The sequence below is a fragment of the Lissotriton helveticus genome, chromosome 4_1 (genome assembly GCF_964261635.1).
Source record: "Lissotriton helveticus chromosome 4_1, aLisHel1.1, whole genome shotgun sequence".
NCBI classification, from domain to species: Eukaryota; Metazoa; Chordata; class Amphibia; order Caudata; family Salamandridae; genus Lissotriton; species Lissotriton helveticus.
The window spans coordinates 469,062,949-469,083,124 of NC_136063.1; positions in this window are offsets into that span (position 1 = coordinate 469,062,949).

Below are 20,176 nucleotides of genomic sequence, written 5' to 3' on the forward strand. Positions count from 1 at the left end.
GCCTGAAACACCAGCATCTCTGTCTAGTAAGGCACTACACTGGCTAACATCTAACATGCATATGGGACCAGGTGGCAAACATCAGCTTGCATGCGAAATTAAGTCAGTGAAAAGGGTGGCTTGGATTGGGAATCGGCCCAAACGGTTTAGAGGTGATTGTGTTATTGTGACTTTTTGCCATGCAGCTGTTTTACCCAATGTCTTAAATCATATCTTTCCGCCACAAAGAAGAGCCGGGTCTATTGTTCCCCTCACTTTAAAATTCTTTTATGGGGAGCAACAGAATGTAACATTTCCAAAAACTCCTGGCCCAATGTGGGAAATTGTGAGAAATAATAGAGGCCCAATGGCCCCTTTTAATGATTGGGGCATGGTCCTAGGAAATAGATATGAAGTGTTATCAGGTTTAGATGCTTGTGATTGACTGGGTAGCAGTAATTCTCACACTGATGTTCCTATTCCTAATGGAGAGTATTCAGAGGGGGAAGTGGAAGTACAGCCAAATTCTGTTGTAACTGATATTTTGATAAATGGAAACAGAACACAGGGTGCTTTAACTGAGAAATGTAATGATGTTCACCCTATTGGTCGTATTAATTACGTTATGGGAAGCGATTTAAATGTTAATTTTTCCCCAAAACTGGCTGTAAATTTACACAATATAGGTGTACACAATCCCACTCAAGAGTACAGGGCTGTTTTGTCAACTAACATCGAATCCAATAACGACAAGGCCTCTGCCCAATTTACCCTAACATCCTGGAACATTGCAGGCTTGCGAAGTAAGATAGCATCGCGGGCATGGCAAATTTTCCTGGATTCAAAGGATGTAATCCTTCTCCAGGAAACCTGGCAACTTGAGCCAGATCCTGTCGAAGGATATTCACACTTTTTTGTCCCGGCCATACCAAGCCAGAGGGGAAGACCCAAAGGTGGTCTAGTGACATGGGTAAAGCAAAGCAGTGATTATTCAGTCGTACATATAGATGTCAATAGCCCTGATATACTGGTGGTCAAGTTACAACGATCATTCTGTCAGGACCTTTATATATTTAATATTTACTCAAGGGGCATGCCAGGGGGTAAACCCACGGAGGCGGTTGAGTTGTTAGATTCTCTTTTAAAACAGTATTGCTTCAACGCAAATGTTATTGTTGGAGGTGATTTTAATTGTTGCTTTGAACCCCTAGACACCCATGATGTAGATCTCATGATAGAGGAGGATTACATCTGGGATATCCCTCAGCTTTCCTTACCACCAATTAAAAAATGGTCAGAGGCTGCATTGCAGTTAAAAGTTTTATGTGTCGAATCTGGGCTACGGGCAACCAATGGTAGAGTGGTTTCTGATAAACAGGGCGCCACCACTTTTTCCAATGGGAACTCACAAAGTCGTATTGACTACATTCTAGTCAATAAAGAGAATTGGTCCAGTGTCATTGATATGTGGATAGAACCAAGAGTGGAAAGTGACCATGATCCACTAATTCTGACATTCAATTTGTTTGGAGTATTGGCTAAAGATACTCCGATGGAAGCTGTCCCAATTAAACTTTCCAATGACAATAGACGCATCAAATGGGCAACATGTGCAGCCAATGAGGAAAGCATAATTGCTATGAGGGATTTAACAACTCAGGCTATCAGAGATCTAAAGAGTATAACCGCTATGGATACTCATACATCAGAAGTTAGCAGGATCCATGATAATTTTTTTAATAGCTTAAAATCTTTTTTTGTCAAAACAGTGACTAAGAAGAAACGCAGGCCAGTAAGAAAGGAGGACCAGTGGTACGATAAAACCTGCAGGGGGGCATACAAGGTATTGTCTGATGCTGTGAAGACAAAAGACATTAATAAAATAAGGAATGCACGTGTCGAGTATAAAAAGGCCCAAATAAGTGCTAAAAGGGACTGGGAGGAAGGCTACTGGAGGGATCTTCTCAAAGCAAGTGAGGAAAGATCCATGACACCCTTTTGGAACATTGTAAAATGGGGAAGGGGGGCAATAAGAGGAGAGCCCATGAACCATGTTTCACCTGAAGTGTGGGTAACTCATTATGCGACTCAGTTTGCTGCTGAGCCCTTAGATGGAGAAGAGTGTTTGGCCCCCAAAGATATCTTGGGGAGCCACCTAATATTTAGTAAAACTGACGTCCTAAACATTTTAAGGGATATACCCAAAGGCAGAGCACCAGGCCTAGACTCTGTTCCAGCAGACCTTTTTATGCATGATAAAGAAGTATGGGCTACGTACATTCACTTGTTAGTAAACGCCATTGCAAAGGGCTCGCCTATTCCCGAGACCTGGAAGGGAGCCGAGATCATCCCCATCTTTAAAAAGGGGGCATGCTCGGATCCAGGCAACTATAGGCCCATTAGCCTGATCGCATGCATTCAGAAAGTTCTTGCAAGACTTCTACTCCACCGAATCCATGAGTGGATAGATGACCAGGACATTTTGTCTCCCCTGCAGGCAGGTTTTCGTAGCCACACAAGCACCATAGATCAAGTGTTCAGATTTGTCCTAATCTACTGGCGTGTAGTTATACTTGGGGGGGGGGATGCTCTTTGCTGCTTTTGTCGATTTAAAATCGGCCTTCGACCTCGTCCCCCGCCACAAGCTGTGGAATATTCTCCGAGATCAGGGCATCCCTAATGAAATTTTGTCCTTATTAATGAGAATGCATGAAAATAATTTCGCACAAGTGCGATGGAATCAACAGGGCTGCGTCACTGATAAATTTCCTATTGAGAAGGGAGTACGCCAAGGTTGCGTGCTCGCTCCAACACTTTTCTCGCTATATATCAACAGGGTGATCAGATATTTTGAACATCAATCAACAGATGCCCCAAAGTTGGCAGGTAGGCTGATCCCCCTGCTGATGTTTGCGGATGATACCCTGTTGATATCTAGGACCCAACAGGGACTTCAGAGGGCAATTGGAGTTTTTGAATTATTTTGTGCAGATCACGGTCTTGTAATTAATACAAGTAAAACAAAATTTATGGTTCTGCACAAACGACGACACATTAGAGGGAAGGTTACTATGGATGGGGTACAGCTTGAACAGACCCAGGTTTTCAAATATCTTGGAATTAATCTGTCCCATAACCTAGATTGGAAACATCATACTAATGAGTTGGTAACAAGACATGCCCAACTAACAGGAGCCCGTATTAAGGAACTTTTTGCATCTCAGACTAAACCTATCCGACCAGTTTTGAAAATCTACAATGCCAAGATAGGAGCGGCTGTTCTCTATGGAGCCGAACTCTGGGGGCCAAGTAATCTTGCGAAGTTGATCGTGGCACAGAATAGATTTCTTCGCAACATTACTGGGCTACCAATGTCATCACCTCTAATACCACTAAAATATGATTTGGGCTTTCATAGCTTTGAGGATATGGCAAGATATAGATCAGTAGCCTACTGGAGAAGGCTCTGGGTAACTCCAGAGCTATCACAGTATGCTCAAGGCTTCTCAGAGATACGAACCCTGGATAAAGGGCGTAAAATAATCTGGTTAAGAGATGTAAGAAGCATCTATAGGGCGATGGGACTATCCCACCTCTGGGATGATCCTGTTAATAATGCATTTCCACCAAAAAAGGTACTTCGGGATATATACTTGAGCATGATTGAAATGAAGTGTTTTAGAAATCGTATTGATCGATCTTTTACAAACGATTTTCTAGAACTTAAGCATGCACCTGCCCTAGAACTTTACTGGGACTGGATTACTGTGCCAGGGGATAGGAAAAGGTACCATCAATTGAGGGTGGGGACTTTACCTTTAAATGCCCTAACGGGGAAATGGAATAAGAGCCAAACCTTAAGGTGTCCCTTTTGCCCTGATCAAAATGAAAATATCGCCCATGTGTTGTTTGCTTGCCCCGAATATTGCGTTCCCAGACGGACATGGCTAAAACCGATCTGTGCCCAGCTGGGCTTAAAAACCGCAATTGAGGCTGTTAGGGTCCTAAGAACTAATACATCCCAGCCGGTAGTCATAGCTATGTCAAAATTTTTGCATTGGACATGGATTATACGTACACGGAAAATTAGCTTGGAGTAATTATGGGAAAGTTATCATGTGTTGCTATTTAATTGTTGCTAACTAATTCTGCATATTACATTAATAAGGCATTAACTATGTACATTACTCTAGTTACTGTCAATTTGTATTTTGGTACTGATGAAATTGTTTTTATACCAGTTTTTATAAATGTCTTTTTAAATGTCTTTTTAAAATAGGCTTAACTTATGATCTTGTAAAAATGTAAATAGGATGAGATAGTGTGTTATCTATTTTACCTTGTTTTCTTTTTTCTTTTCTTTTCTTTATATGTGTGTATGTGAAATAACTCATCATGGGCCTGTTTTTTTGTGGGATTGTGGGTGGGGTATCAAAAAAACAAACAAACAATTATTCTTTCTTTTAATTGTAGAATGTCTTTCATGATTGAAATATATCGAATAAAGACTATTTTGAATTTGAATTTGAATCGCACACTATGAGTGTGGAGAATTCACGGTCCACATTCTCAAGTGCCATCTTGAGTGCTTGTAGTTCAGATTGCTGAGCTGTATAATCTCCTAGAGATTGAGTTTTAGTGACCATTGGTTGGAATTTGCCGTCGCGCTAACGACCTTTAACGATCACACACACCGCACTTTAGGCTTGTTTACCCACGTAGCAGGTTGAGCTGATCCGTCAGTATAAATTAGACATTCATACTGCTCTAGAGGCAGAATTTCAGTAGGCAGAGGACATTTATGTTCATATTGTAAAAATGCTTGTGTTTTCAAATAAGGATTAAACACATATTCAACATCAGTTCCAGCAAAAGAATTAACACATTGTATCCATTGTGGATGTAAAGCTTTAGCGTTAGGAATGCTTGCTTTCTAAGGCAGGTACAGGTGTAACAACCATAATGTGCTTACCCTGTGCGAGGGCTCTTTCTTTTGCTACGGCAGTTTGAACAGCTGTCGGAATTTTTTATGTAGAAGTGAATTTCATTTAAGCTTGTGTGTACAATTGAGATTTGTAAGCTATTGGTACTTTTTCACCTTTGTTAAAAGTTAAGTACATGAATTCGCATTGTCCTGGATTGATCAGAATCACTAAGTTGAATACGTTTACGCATGTTTTTAAATGTTTAGTTGCTAACATATCTGTTTGGAGTTAACACAAAATTTCAGTGTGTTTTTGTGTCTAATTTACTGTTTTAAAATCAGGTTTGATTAATTCATAGAGAGGTTTAACCCTTTCGGTGTAATTTAGAATGTAAGTTCTTCCAAAATTCAGGAAATCTAGAATCGACTGTAAGTTTATCAGTGTTTTTGGAGGTTGGAGCAGCACACATTTCTCTAGAAAGTTTGCTGCCAGGCTTTTGCCTTCACTTGATAATTCATATCCTAGAAAAAGGACGTTGAGATGGGCAATTCTCGATTTCTTAAAATTTAATTTGTACCCTTCAGTGGTGAACCCCAGTATAATAGTGGACACCCTGTTCAAGTGCCTATCCAAGTCATCGTCTGTCAGATAAATGTCATCGGCATATGATAATGCTTCGTCATCATACGTTTGTAGTAACTCTGTTACCCTTGCTGAGAATAACCCAGGACTATGAATCCCTGAGGGAGACGACAGAAGTGACGCTGTGTCCCCATAATTGAGTAAGCGGTCAAATACCTACTTTCTGGTGTAATGCGTTGACAGGAGAAACCGTTAGAAATATCTATTGTGGTTTTATATTTTTTACGCACAATGTTATTCATTAATGTTGTACTGTGTGTGTTTTGTGCAGCAAATGTTTTGCAACAAGAGTTTAAATGTCTGTAGTCCAATACTAGGAAACAAAGGATTGTTCATTGATGAGGTGCATGTTTCAATCACCCCTTGGTATTCAAGTTGATCTAAGATCTCCCTGACCTCTTTTTTAGCTTCTTGCTTAACTGGATACAGCCTTTGTGCAGTTGATTGATATTTTTTTTACTGGATTTTATGTTGAGGAGGATCCTCATCCCATCCTACATGATTTTTGTATAATGCAGAAGCTTGAGCTACTGCCCATTTCCTGGCAGAAGTATATTTTAAATGAATTGGAATGTGGTTGGAGAAGGCTGGCATAATGATGTCCTCGCCATGTGGGCACTCCCTGACAAATTCTGGTGGCCAGTCTTGTTCAGCTAGAAGAATGTCATAACCCTTAGAAAGTCGCTCCCAAAAGAGTGCTCTCACTTTTCTTGGTATGTCTCCCTCCATCCGGAGTATTACTTCATATAACTAATGTGGAGAACTAACCCTGGTATCTGCATTTTCAACTTGGATAAATTCCTTCAAGTCCATTGTTTTTAGATGATCCTTCAGGTACTTGCAAGCTATGGTGACTTCTGCTGTGCTGTCCAGCATTGTCTGAGCCCATTTTCCGTTCTTGAGTTGTGTCCTCAAGATCCTCAGCATGTCTGATTTTTAGACCTGCTACCTTCTTTTTGGTGAATTGACGTTTCTTGTTTTTCTGAACGTGTTGGTCGTCTTTGGACTTCACGCATTTTTCCTTGTGTTCTGACCATCCTCTTCTTTCGGATTTCTGTGACGAAGTCTGAAAGGTATGAGAGGAACGTGTATCAGTATCTTGATATCTATCAGGTTTTTTCAAATTATCCCTGCTCCTGAGGTTATACCTCCTTTCAGAGGGCTCCTTTTGAGGAGACCTACCTCTGGAATGAGAACGCTTCTCTTTTGAAGTTTGTTTGCTATTTCCCCACTTCTTTTTAGGAGTAGGAGTGTTTTTAGTAAAGACCTTTTCAGGAATTTCAGACAGTTGGGGTTTCACTGCTTTCCCACCCAGACTGTCTCTGCCTAATTCTTCATAGGATTTTTCAATTAATCTGGCTAATTCCTGTGGTTTCTCAGTAACATCTAATTCTCTTAACTTCTGTCGGATCGCCACTGATGCTGCTTCACCTTTAATATTAGCTAATAGTATTGCTTGGACCTGTTTGAAATCTTTCAGTAGTTTCATACCGAGATTTAAAGCAGGCTCTGCCCCATATTCATTTTGAATCTGTTTCAGGACGTCTTGTATTACCGCCATGGACGGAACCCCATGTGTTTTATTGTAAATAGCAGCAAAGACTGTACCCCAAGTGGTGCAGTCCTCCAGATGTGGTGTGATCGCCATTGGTAAACAGATTGTTAAAAATCTGTGTTTCACATGAGGGCTAGTATTAGGAAATACTGCTTTGATTTGAGTAATTTTTTGAGCTATCCGGAATGGAATTTGTTTCCGCTTTGCGGGTAACTTACAAATGACTGAGTGTAAAGTCTGTGGTGTCATTTTTAGTGTATTCCCCTGGTGAGATGTATGTTGTGGAATCACTATTGCAGGTTGGACTGTGAGAGTCCGCATGACATATTAAACCAATTGTCTATAGATTGTGATTAATTCTTTGAGTTGAGCTAGTAAGCTCACATCTGACATTTAATCAATTTCAGGATGTGGTGTATAGCTGGCTAAAACCGGCCATGTTGCTCCTGGCCTACCTAGTAGACCGAGCCTGGTAATGTGATTTAAATGTTTTAAGGCGCCTTTAAACCAGAGCTCATACTCCTGGTATGTGAGTGGAATTTCAATATCCTCAAAAGGAATGTATTCCTCTGGTGGATCATCGTCTTTGTAGAAGTGAAACTCATGCGTTACAGGATTTGCTTCAGGGAAGACTATCCATGAATAGAATACCTCTGTCTGGTGATATTCATGTGCCTCTATCACAAAAACTATCCTACCACCACTTGATATTAGGCCATGTTTTATATGTTTTATAGTGATGGCTTTCCTTAAGCTTAGAGGAATGGATATAGCATCCTCGTTGGTTTCTTGGAAACCTGTTATGTTAAAAGCTGCTGGATCAGCTGCAGCTCCACCGTTCTCGGTGTTGTTGCCGTTATTCAACATTGTTTAATGAAAATTGCAGAGCAAGTTTCAAGAAAACAAAGATATGGCGCACAATATTTTTGAACACTGCATCCTTCAACGTTGAACAAACCAAAAATCTAATACATAGGATTTTCCGTCCTACTTAGCTATGGCGGATATTATCCTTTTACCCACTCCAGACATCTATTGGAGTATTACGGAAAAAAAGGTGTCTGAGAAAAGCACAACTGAGTTACTTTAGTATCTAGCGTTAAATTAGTGCCTTACCAAACCGTTGGGCGCCATGTAATGTAGTTCCTATATTCCCAAAAGGCTCTGTGCATTGGAATAATATACACTATAGATTTGACATAGGACTCAGGTCAGTATGTCACTATCGAGCATACTAAACTTGTGTGCGTGCCAGCTAACTCAGAGGTCACTAGAAACTTTCTTGAGTAAACAAGAAGAGTTTCGTTTCTGACAACCGCATAAACATGACAACTTTTTTCCCCAAAGAATCGAAACATATCTTCAAAGTCGTGGAAAAAATAGATAACTATTTTACTCAGTCAATCATGCATGCTTCATTTCTACAGAGTTTGCACAGAAATAGAGAGACTGTTTTTTCAATAAAAGGGTTTATTGAACAGTCTTCTTTCTCATGCAAGAAAGATGAACTGCTACCATCGTTAGACAGAATTCAAAGTATAATGCGTGCAGTGTAAACAGTAATATAAAATAATATTGTAATAGCATTGTTTGTTGCTATGACATGTAAAAATACATTAATAAATAACACAGGCTAAAATACACAACTGGTGCTTCTTAAATGCGCCTACCCCAGTGCACCTAACCTAGGTCTAGTGTTGAGGGAAGAAGTAGGTGTTTGTCTCTAGCATAGGATTAGTTTTTGCCAAGAATTTGCCAAAGGTTTCTCTAGGTTCTAATCAGCTCCATACCTTAGAATGAGAGAGGTTGGTATCTCTTTCACGGACTCGATTTCCCAACACCCCGCATGGGGAGTCAGAAACACAGGAGTTGGATTTCTCGGCCGAGGATGACAGCTTCTGATCAGTTTGATACCAAAGGGGATGATGGACGGAGCATTTGAGCAAATCAAACATTCACCCCTAGTCATCTGATCTGGGTTTAATCCATCACCATTCTTTAGCTCACTCCACCACCCCAGTTCAGACATGGCCATATGCAAATCAGTCTGACCCTGTGCCTCATGGGAAGAGTCCAGCCGGAACTGCCAAGCCATGTCTTCCCTGGACCGGAAACAAGCATCCTGGGACCGGTTTCAGATTCATAATCCTCATCAGCCAGGCTATCTTGAATCCAGTTGTAGAGTGAGCAACGGACCCATGTCTGGACAGACTCTGCCTACTCAGGGCGAACAAAGCGATACCAAAGGGGATAATCAGTGCGTCAGCTGGAGAGTTGGCTTCCTTCGGCACTTGCTCTAGCGAGCTGCGTCGTGCAAGTAGGTAGTCGAACTGCACCGAACCACACCGTGCTTTGCCAAAGCAAGTGAGGGTATATTTATACCTTGAAGGTGTTTAGGAATGCCAGCTTTGACGTAAAGGCGGGCATATGAACTTCATGAATGAACCCCTAAGGAATAGAAGTTCAAGCATAATAACTGAGTTCTTGGAGAAATCAATATTCAAGCAAGGGGAAGTCCCTAACGGCTTAAAAGTCTGGTTTTCCAAGAAATCGATGTGAAGTAGATGAACGGATGGAAGTAGCCATGCCTGTATTTGGGAAGCATGGACTATGCCTAAATAAAGGCTTGATTTCTATGCCTATATATGGACAACGAGAATTGTACCCATATTAGGACATGAATTGGGAAATTCATACGGAATCTAAATCGACATACCACAAAACAAAGACTTTAAAACAAACCTGCCCTCGCTCTCAGCGAGCCCCGGAGATTAACCTTAGAGGAACCTGATAGAACGTCATACAAAGCAAGCATTAAGGAATACAAATGCGCATTAGTGGAAGAAAAATCCAAATACTGCACATACAAAATTGGAAACTCATCATCCACAAAAGAGTTATTTAAGCTGGTACAACAGCTTTCATGCTCCGAACTCATAGCAAAATCAGAAACCTCACAAGCATTCTACGACCAACTGGTGATTTTCTTTCAAACCAAAATCATGGATATTTATACCGGCTTTGATCCACACCTTGGAGAGTCCACTACAACAACGGCATCTAGCAGCCTCACTGAGGGGGCACTTCTGGAGCCCTGGAGCGAGAATAGAGGTCTTTCAAAATTCTCTAATCTCACGCCCCTACTTGTTGCATAATATCCTTTGAAAATGCATGCTGGTTCAACCATGGAGGCGTGTCCACCGGCAATTCTCCATATGGCTGCAAACACCATAGCAGAACCTCTCTGTAAACTTATGAATAATATCATTCTATCTGGAATATATCCACATAGTTGGAAATAAGCCATCATTAGGCCACTTCTAAAAAAAGTATCTTAGATACAGGGGATTGTAAGAACTACTGTCCCATATCTTTGCTTTCAGCTCTAGCTAAAATCTTTGAGCTGCATCTTAATAAGCAGCTCATGGAAACGGCAGCACAACAATCATGGCTCAATGATTCTCAGTTTGGATTTAGGAAGCATCATGGGACGGAAACAGATTTAATATCCGCCACTGGTTACATCAGGCGTACTGTGGATGAAGGACAGGGGTAGTGCTGATTCTCTTGGATCTGTCAGCAGCATTTGATACCATTTCACCTATTCTGCTGCAGGACAGACTCTGGAGTCTTGGTATCTCACATCAAGCACTAGCCCTCCTGTCCTCATTCCTAACAGGGAGATCCCAAAAGGGGAATTTACAATCTTTCCACTCAGACTCCTATGTTCTACCCTGTGGAGTTCCACAGGGATCGTCTATAAGCCCTACTCGTTTTAATCTATATGTGGCACCCCTAGCAACTGTGATACATTCATTTGGACTGGAGGTGGTGTCATATGCAGATGACACACAGATCATGGTTACTATCCCTAAAGGTCCATTCTCAACATCAGAAAATATTCTCGGATGCATGACTAAAGTGGCAGAATGGATGCCTGCTAGCTTTCTGAAACTCAATGGGGAGAAAACTGAAGTGATGATATTTCAATCAGGGTCATCTAAGGGGAACAGTAACTGCTGGCTGCAATCCTTAGGAGGTGGTCCTGCCCCAAGCAAGAAGGCTAAGAACCTTGGAGTTCTGGTGAATATTGAACTCAATTTTAATATCCAAATGAACCATACCATGTCGACGTGCTCCTGGCTCATAAGGATGTTAAAAAAAAATCCCTCTTATCAAATGACCAGCTCGAATACAGGTAGCACTGGCCTTGGTAATGTTCAGACTCGTCAACTGCAATGCATTATACCTGGTCACCAATAAGAGTATGCAGTATAAACTCCAGGTGCTACAGAACGCACTGGCAAGACTCGTTCTGGACATTTCTAGGAAACAATCCACAAGGAAGAGACTAGAATACCTGCACTGGCTCCCTATTAAAAAACGCATTACTTTCAAATCGCTCTGTATGGTTCATAAATTACTGCATGCTCCCTACCCGATAAGATTAAAGACTATGTTCAATTGGCATTTCCCCAGTAGACCCTTGCATTCTTTGCTTCAAATGCAACTGGTTGTACCAAGAACCAAAAAGAGGAAGTGGGGGGACAGAGCATTCTCGGTGGCAACGAGCAAACTTTGGAACTCCCTTGCCCTTAGGTCTATTCCTCTTTTGCTACCTTTCAGAAAGGCTCTTAAGACATGGCTTTTCTCAGTCTAGCATTTATCTGGACTTTCTTTTCCCTTCCCATCCTGTTTTTGGTTGGCTGGTCTCTAGCACCTTGATCCCTTTGGGTAATTGTTGCGCTCTACAAATTACAAATTAAAATCAAGTCAAATATCTACCATCTTGACTGCTCACGGTGCCACACGCTCACCTTCCTCCACTCCCCCATTTCCCATTTTTCACCCAGACTCATTGAGTGAGACCAGAGAGAATAATGATAGCATCAATGGCCAAACCCATAGTTCTCCAAGAACCCGCATTTACCTCTCGATGCAGCTTGTGTCAACAAAACTCCGGGTCCAACTGCAATGCACCAAAACATGCAGCACACAAACTTATTCTACACAGAGGACTCAACTCTCATAGGAATGATTCGCATCAGAGGGGTTTAAGTATACATCTCATATTTCATTACATTCCCTTACTGCTGACCAGAGAGCACATCCCTTATCCGCTCCCAAACATAAACTCCATGGCATCAAAAGCAGTTTGGATCACCTGCATGTGATGATGCAACGTCTGCCAACCACACCCTCTATCTCTCTTCTGCAAGCACTCTTCTCCCACCTCTCCATCACAGCTTGCAAAACACACCCACATCTGAAGAGCCCAGCATACACACAACACCTAATAGATCAGAGCAGTCTTCTGCACACCCTATCTCCAACACACACTACATACCTGGATACAATGTTATTATAGATCTCACAACACCTAGTATTCCTATCACTGCAATCTCCTCAGCTAGACATCTTAACACACAAATGGCAATGTGCAGAAGAAATTTCAGCTGAATCACCTGCTCTCAAACCAGAGAGCCATGTAGGAATTTGTAAAGCGCACAGCTACCTCCACCGGAGGTGTCCCGGCGCTGTCCGTATACCGCTTAGGAACCCTTCCTGGCTTTCCTGGGAAATGTCCACTCCTGGGCACCCCCAGGTGCAGCCAGGCATCCCAGCGCTTTTGGGGCCGTTGTGGAGGCTAAGCAAGCTATTGCCCAGAGTTGCAGCGTGGGACCCATTTTCAGAACAGGCGCTGAGGCGAGAATATCCAGTCAGGGGAATTAATGAGCCGGAGACCCGCCGAGGCGGGAATCGAACCCTGGTCCCTGGCCAGAGCTCTGCATCAAGGTCTGCCTGCTCTAGCCATTGAGCAACACTCCTCCACTGCCCAACACATCAACTTAGAGGTGCCCTGCTTAACTCAACACCTGAGGTCTCTAATGCAACTTTCACATCTTAACTCATTCATACTATGGCCATGATGCTACTGCACTAACAGGAAACTGGTTCTGCTCATCCCTCATAAGCATATTGTAGACTAGGATAGGACAATGTCTACCCTGATAGTACAAAAGAAAGGTGAGGTAGTTCCTTTGTACACAAAGAGTCTCTTAAATGTAAAGAGATTAATTAACTAAATGCCTTCTCATTTCTGTGTGGAGATTACAATGACAATTCCTATAACACAGATTCTGGACACTTAAAACTGCCATCGGGCAGCAAAAAGAGTTTTCTAGATTGTTTCTTTCATAACAGCACTGCTCAACTCACATCCTCCTGTGATCAGATTGTCCTTGTAGAATTGAGTTTCCAAAATAAAGATGCTCACAATCCCCCTCGAACACATTTAATGGACAACCTACTACAACACTGTGTCCTTCTTACCGGTCATAAGGGTTCTGACCAGGCCCTGATGTTCATATAGACATACCTCAAGCAAATCACTAACCCACTCAAATTGAATAAAGTAAAGAACGTTCTCATTCCTTTGAAACATGGGACCTTAACAGAACTTCCTCATGCTAAACCAGAGAAAGAAATATTATTTCACACATCGACAACAAGCATTGGCAAAGGCCACAGATAAATAACCTGTGGGCACGTGTGCATTCCCATTTTGCCTGTATTACCACATTACAGCCTGATCTTTCGGCTTCCCCAATGCTTGTTCAGATTATAGCATCTAAAACGGGCCTGCGCTAAACCTGTTAGAGGGGGTTAGTCTCTAATGATTCTAAGCCTCCCTCACCCTACACCAATACATGTCACTTGATCATCTGGTGTCATTCTGCATCTTTAAGTCAAACTTTCAAAGATTGTCGTTCGGTGGACAGCTGTCTTCTGACTCCAATGTCACAAGAGTAAATTTCTGGCAGTCCTACTTTTTATCAACCAGCCAGTGGAGTGACAAACAGTCCCCAGCCCCCGCAGTTCAGAGGGGGGCGCGAACTCCAAGGGGCCCCTTTTGTGCAGTACCCTGGCCTGAGTGCTCCTGAATGAGTTCAGAAGGGGGGCCCCTCCATGTACTTTGCAGGGGGACCCCATCAGGACCCCCTCCGCGGTATGCATGCCGGGGCCTTTTAACAGGAAAAGTACATCTATAAATTACAGCGCGCTTTGTGCTGGTGTCTCAATATCTAGGGCGAGCCCCTCATAACATGGCTCCAGGTGGCATCCACGTGGATGACAACACCACATCAGGGTGTAATGAAGTGCACAGGGAAGAGCAGATGTGTCACTGTGCCCCTGAATAATCAGTGCAGGTAGACACTGTGCCGCTCGCCTCCATTGATAACACTCAATAATCCTACTTTGTCTGCTACAATACTGTACATCAGAGCCGTGGCATTGGGTAAGTTACTTGTGCAACTCCCGAGGCCAATAATTCACCCACACCAGCTAAACTGTTTCTTGGTGGCATCTGTTTGACTGTAAAAGTGGCTGAGATGCCAGTGAAGTCTGCTTAAGAGCGCAGGATCTGTGCGTAAAGGGAAGGTAGACATAATCTAGTCTGAGGCTTGCAGAAGGAGGGCTACAATATGCAACATGATTTGATAGACACGTGGAGGCCTCAATCTATATACGATTAATTATGCTACAGATGTTGGCTTTTGACCTGTTTCCACATTTTGAACAATCACAGAGCAAGCAGCAAATAAATAAATCAATGTTTTAAACGTGTCCAACGCAGGAATAGTTAATTCCGGGTTTAGTATCTTTGGAAACACTTGACTGCTCCTGGAAAACTGGACTCAGTTTCTCTGCTCTTCACCATAGCTGCTCTTACTACTTCAAATAACCACGTTCCAAAGCAATCTCGTTTATTGGTTTATTGTACACGCGTTATTTTGAGTCATGGGCTATAGTTAGTGTCATCCAAACATAATCTGTTCAACTTTATGAATCAGTGTACGTGAATCTCAAATCGGGTTTAAAGGTCACTATTCTCGCAGCTGTCTTTTCTATTCTCTCAACTCCCTCTTCTTTCATTCTCTAACTTGTTTTTTGTCTCCCATATTCTTTCTATACCTCAACTAACTACACGCCAGCCTATCTGGCACACTGGCTCCTTTTTTTGTTCTGTCTCTTTCTTCCTTTATACACATCTATCCTTGACTTTCACAAGTTATTTTCTCTCTCTCCACCCAGTCTCTCACCTCCCTTTCTGTATCTCCCCTTGGCTCACCCCTTTGTTCTCTTTCCATCTTTATAGGTATTTGTTATACACATCATAATCTACAGCGCCATCTCCTGGTAATCAAGAGGAACCTGTTATTCTTGGAAACTTCCCAATAATTCTCGGCTAGGCAAGCATTCAGAATTAATATTGATTATCTTTAATTGGCGCGAGGTCTTCTGCAAATTCACTTTCCTTTCTCAAGAAGACAATCCGCACCCCTGTTAGCAGCGACTTTTTGGCTAGAGTTAATGCATATTTTTGGAAAGGCGAGATGTAACACAGAAAAAGCAACTCGTGCATAGTACCTGAAAATAGCGATCTAGTACTTCTAAAATAAAATGTTAGAATCAGTGCTGCGTTAGTATCAAAATACATTTGACAGGTAAACAAAGATAATGGTAAGGACAAAATGAACACTAATGATAACTATCTGAAGCAATTAAAGGGCCGCTCTCTGCAGTCCTCCATCATTAGCAATCACCAACAAGGGTCACCATGGAAGAGAAACATCGTTAACAACGCGGTCACTACACCGCAATGCTGTTACAACGCGGTCTACGAACTAGTGGTGCGAGGAGTCAGGAGATTCTGCGAGCTCGCTGAGGAGGAAGACAGCGTGTGGGAGGTACAGCTGTTGCACGCCTTTTCCTGCAACTATTCGAGGCTGTGGCAAGTCGAGTGGATTTGACTGTATGAAATGTAGAGGTGTGTCTTCGCCTTCCGGTGGCATTTCTGGTCATGTGGTGAACAAAGGAAGATCTGAGCTGTACCTAAGCTAAAATAGACACTGACTGTCTTCAAACTAAGATGTGACACTGCCATCTAGTGGGCTCAATTGTGAACCGCTGCCCATCCCTAGACATAGGTGTCAACGTGCTTCGTGAAACAGGGAGAAATATTCAATGTCACCCCAGTAAAATTAAGGAGCTAGTATTTTGAGACATTTTGTGTTCCTCAACCATTTTAATACCCATAGGTGGAAAACATTAGAGTGCAGATCAGAGATAGAATACAGATTGTTTTTGTGCATCATGCAAAACGTGACCCCCCCCTTTCTTCCTGATGAGCCCAGGGGAACCTAACATACAGTGGAAAAAATGGAAAAAGGTGTTCATGAATTATGCAGTTGTGCACGGGCCAAATTTAGGGTTGGAAAGAAAAGTGGCTTTGTTGTTGTATTATTTAGGGGCGTAGGGAGAAAAAGTGTTGGCGCACCTCCCAGAGCTAGGTGCACAAGAAACCAGGGGTTTGAATGAGTTAGAAATAAGTCTGAAGAAATTGTACCTACACTACCTACCCAAGACTAGCACTATAATGGAGAGATACCATTTTGGTAAAAGAGGTCAGAAGGAAGGGGAATCTATTGAAGACTTTGTGTCAGATTTACGCAAACTGGCTGCAACGTACAAGTTCGGGGGTGCATGTGAAGAAAGAATCAGTGACCAGTTTGTGCTAGCATGCAGGACTGAACGTGTGCGTGAGGAGTTGTGGCTAAAAGATGACCCACCACTTAGAGAGGTACTTATAGTTGCCAAGCAAGTGGAACAGTGTTAGTGAAATTAAACTGGACAGTGAAGGTAAGGCCAGCGAGAACAAGGTCAAGGTGAGCGAGGTGACGACAGAAAGTGACTGTGTGTTAGAAGTCAAAGAACAGAAGATGGTACACAAAGAGCAGAAGGAGAACAAAGCAGGATGGTCATTCAAAGGCAATTGATATAGGTGTGGGAAGCAGGGGGAACAGGGCAAGTGATAAGGATTGCCCTGCGCTTAAATACATGTGCAACAAATGTAGCAGGAAAGGTCACTTTAGGCAGTACTGCAGGAGTGGTCAAGGCTATAAGAAGCTGGGAAAGGACGGTACCGCTAGGGTGTGTGATGAAATCATCCTGCAGGTACAGAGTGGTCAAGTCAGCAATCCCAAAGACACTATAAATGTTGAAGAGACTGGGGTACAAGCCATGTTTGATTTGTGCTCAAAATTGATGATCATAAATGCAAATGAATTTGACAGGGTGTCCAAAGGCAAAATCAAGTTGAACAGAATTGATGTAAGGCCAGGGGGCTATGGTGGGCAACCCATTAGAATGAAGGGTTACTTCTGGGGCACAGTAGAGTTTAAAGAGAGACTCACCGTCTCCAAAGTCTATGTGTCCTCGGTGGGAGACAACATTCTAGGGTGGCAGGCCCAAAAAGAATTAGGCATTTATCTTAACCCAAACAAAACCCCACAAATCTTAATACAGGAAGTGGAGGAAACTTGGGAGGGCATCGAAGCAGAGTTCAAAGAGGTATTTAGTGGCGAATTGGGATGCCTGAAGAATTACTCCCACAAGATAAAGCTGAAAGAACAAGCAGTACCGGTTGTAGCGAAAGTTAGGAACCTACCCATAGCGATACAGGAGGCAGTTAGGATTGAACTGGAAAAATTATGCGGCCTAGGGGTCATAGAACCAGTGGAGGCAACGGAATGGCTGGCGCCGATCGTCGCAGCGAGGAAGAAGGATGGTTCAGTCTGTCTATGCATCGACCTCAGGGCACTTAACAAGGAGGTTGTGGTTGACAAATTCCCACTGCCTAATATCACATAAATGATGAGCATGCTGGAAGGAGCTAAAGTGTTCTCAACACTGGATCTGACCTTGGCCTACTTCCAAATCAGGCTCCATGAAGACTCGCAGGAACTTACAGCGTTCATGACGCCCATGGGAACGTTCAAATTCAAGAGAATGCCATTTGGGTTAGTCTCTGCCGCAGCGGTATTCCAAAGGTTCATGGGCAGCATTCTGAGAGGCATTCCTGGCGTCTTATGTTATCAAGATGATGTGCTTGTGTTTGGAACAGACGACAAACAACACAACACAAGGCTGAGGCAAGTACTGGCGAGGTTTAGAGCGCAAGGACTCACAGTGAAGAGAGAAAAGTGTAGGAATGGGTGCAAAGAACTGGACTTCTTGGGACACAAGGTGACACAAGGTGGAATTCAACCTAAAGCTGAACTCCAGAACACCATAACCAACTTGATGCCTCCGAGGAACAAAGATGAAATAAAGTCATTTATGGGTATGCTGGAATTCTACAGCAAATTTGTACGAAACTTCGCAGGCAGGACATATGCCATACACCGGTTGCTCAGGAAATATGTAGGATTCAGCTGGGACGAGAAGTGCCAGAGTGAATTTGAAGATGTGAAGACAGCATTTGCAGAGGCACCCAGCCTTAAAGCATTCATACCCAATAGGAAGACAGTAGTGCCAACCGACGCGAGCTCGAAAGGACTCGGAGCAGTCCTTACACAAGTAGGGGAGTATGGAGAAGAAACAATAGCCTTCACGTCAAGATCCCTGCAGAAGTCTGAGATCAACTACTCCGTAATTGAGAAGGAGGTCCTGGCGGCACACTGGGCCATGAGCAAGTTCAGAGACTTCATCTGGGGAACAAAGTTCATTCTACGACCAGACCACCCATTGGTGGAAGTATTCAACAAGAAGGGACTCGACGCGATCTTGAGCAGAATCAGGCGTTGGGTTGTAAACCTACAGGAATACACATTTTGCGTTGAATATGTGCCTGGAACAAGGAACCTAGCAGCAGACTGCCTCTCGCGGCTAGTGGAAGAAAAGGATGAAGACGAGTCTAGCGACAAGTGTGATGAAGACAGGGAGGACTTCCAAACAGAAAACGTGTGCGTGATTACTCAAGGGGCCATCAGAGAAGATTCTTGGAAAGAAGCCTTTAGGGCAGACAACCTGCTTATGAGAGTTTGTGAGAAAGTAAAAGGAAATTGGAGACACGAAGATAAACAAGATGAAGCACTACGCCCATTCTGGATGGTAAGAGAGGAACTGGCTGTCGTTGACGTGGAACAAGGCTGATCCCGCCCAAAACGGTGAGAGAACATCTGGTAGACATAGCCCATGACGGACACCTGGGCATCACCAAGACCAAACAGAGGATGCGGGAGGACTACTGGTGGCCATGCATGGACCATATAATTGAAAGGAAAGCAAGAGACTGCATTCAATGTACTGTTAGCGACAAAGTCTTGAAACAGCATACTCCGCCCATGTTGTGCAGGTCGCCCCCTTCAGGGCCGTGGGTTGAAGTGGCACTGGACATCATAGGGCCACTGACGGGAGAGATACGCACACCATATGTCTTAGTACTCATGGACCTATACTCCAGGTGGCCGGAGGTGAAATTGGTATCCGAGATCACCACAAAAACAGTTGTTGAATTTCTACAGGAACTATTCCTCAGGGAAGGTCTACCCAGTAGTCTGTTGACGGATAATGGTGTGCAACTGTGCTCAAAAGAAATGAGAGACTTTCTCGAGAAGTATGGAATTGAACACAAACGATGCGCGCTATACCACCCAGAGACCAATGGGATGGTTGAGCGGTTCAACAAGACCCTCAAGGAAAGTATCCAGTTAGCGAAAACTAATGGACTGAACTGGAGGGAAGAAATCATGAGACGTCTGGAAGACTACCGTTTGACTCCCCACCAAACGACGGGGGCCACCCCCTTTGAATTGCTCCGAGCAAGAAAACCCAATACCAAACTTTCACCGGGATGGATGGGTTGGCACAAAGGATGGACAGATCACTATAGGGAGTCCAAAGGGCTTGACAGGCAGCGCAAGGCCATGTTAGAGAGGAAGGAAAGGTTTGATAAATTGCACTCCACACAAGAGGCGGGGTTGAAGGTAGGAGATGATATAAAAATAAAAGTACCCACAAACAGAGCAACTAGGTCTAAGTTCAGCAAACCCACAAAGATCATCAAGTTATATAGAAACGCAGTGAAAACTCAGGAGGGGAAGATATGGAACCTGGGAAGAGTAGTTAGGTATTACCCGCCCAATGAAGGCTCTAATCTTGAGGAGAGGGGAGTAGACAAACCCCAGGTGCGAGGAGATCTGCCTGCTAGGGGGCGTTCTAAGGTATC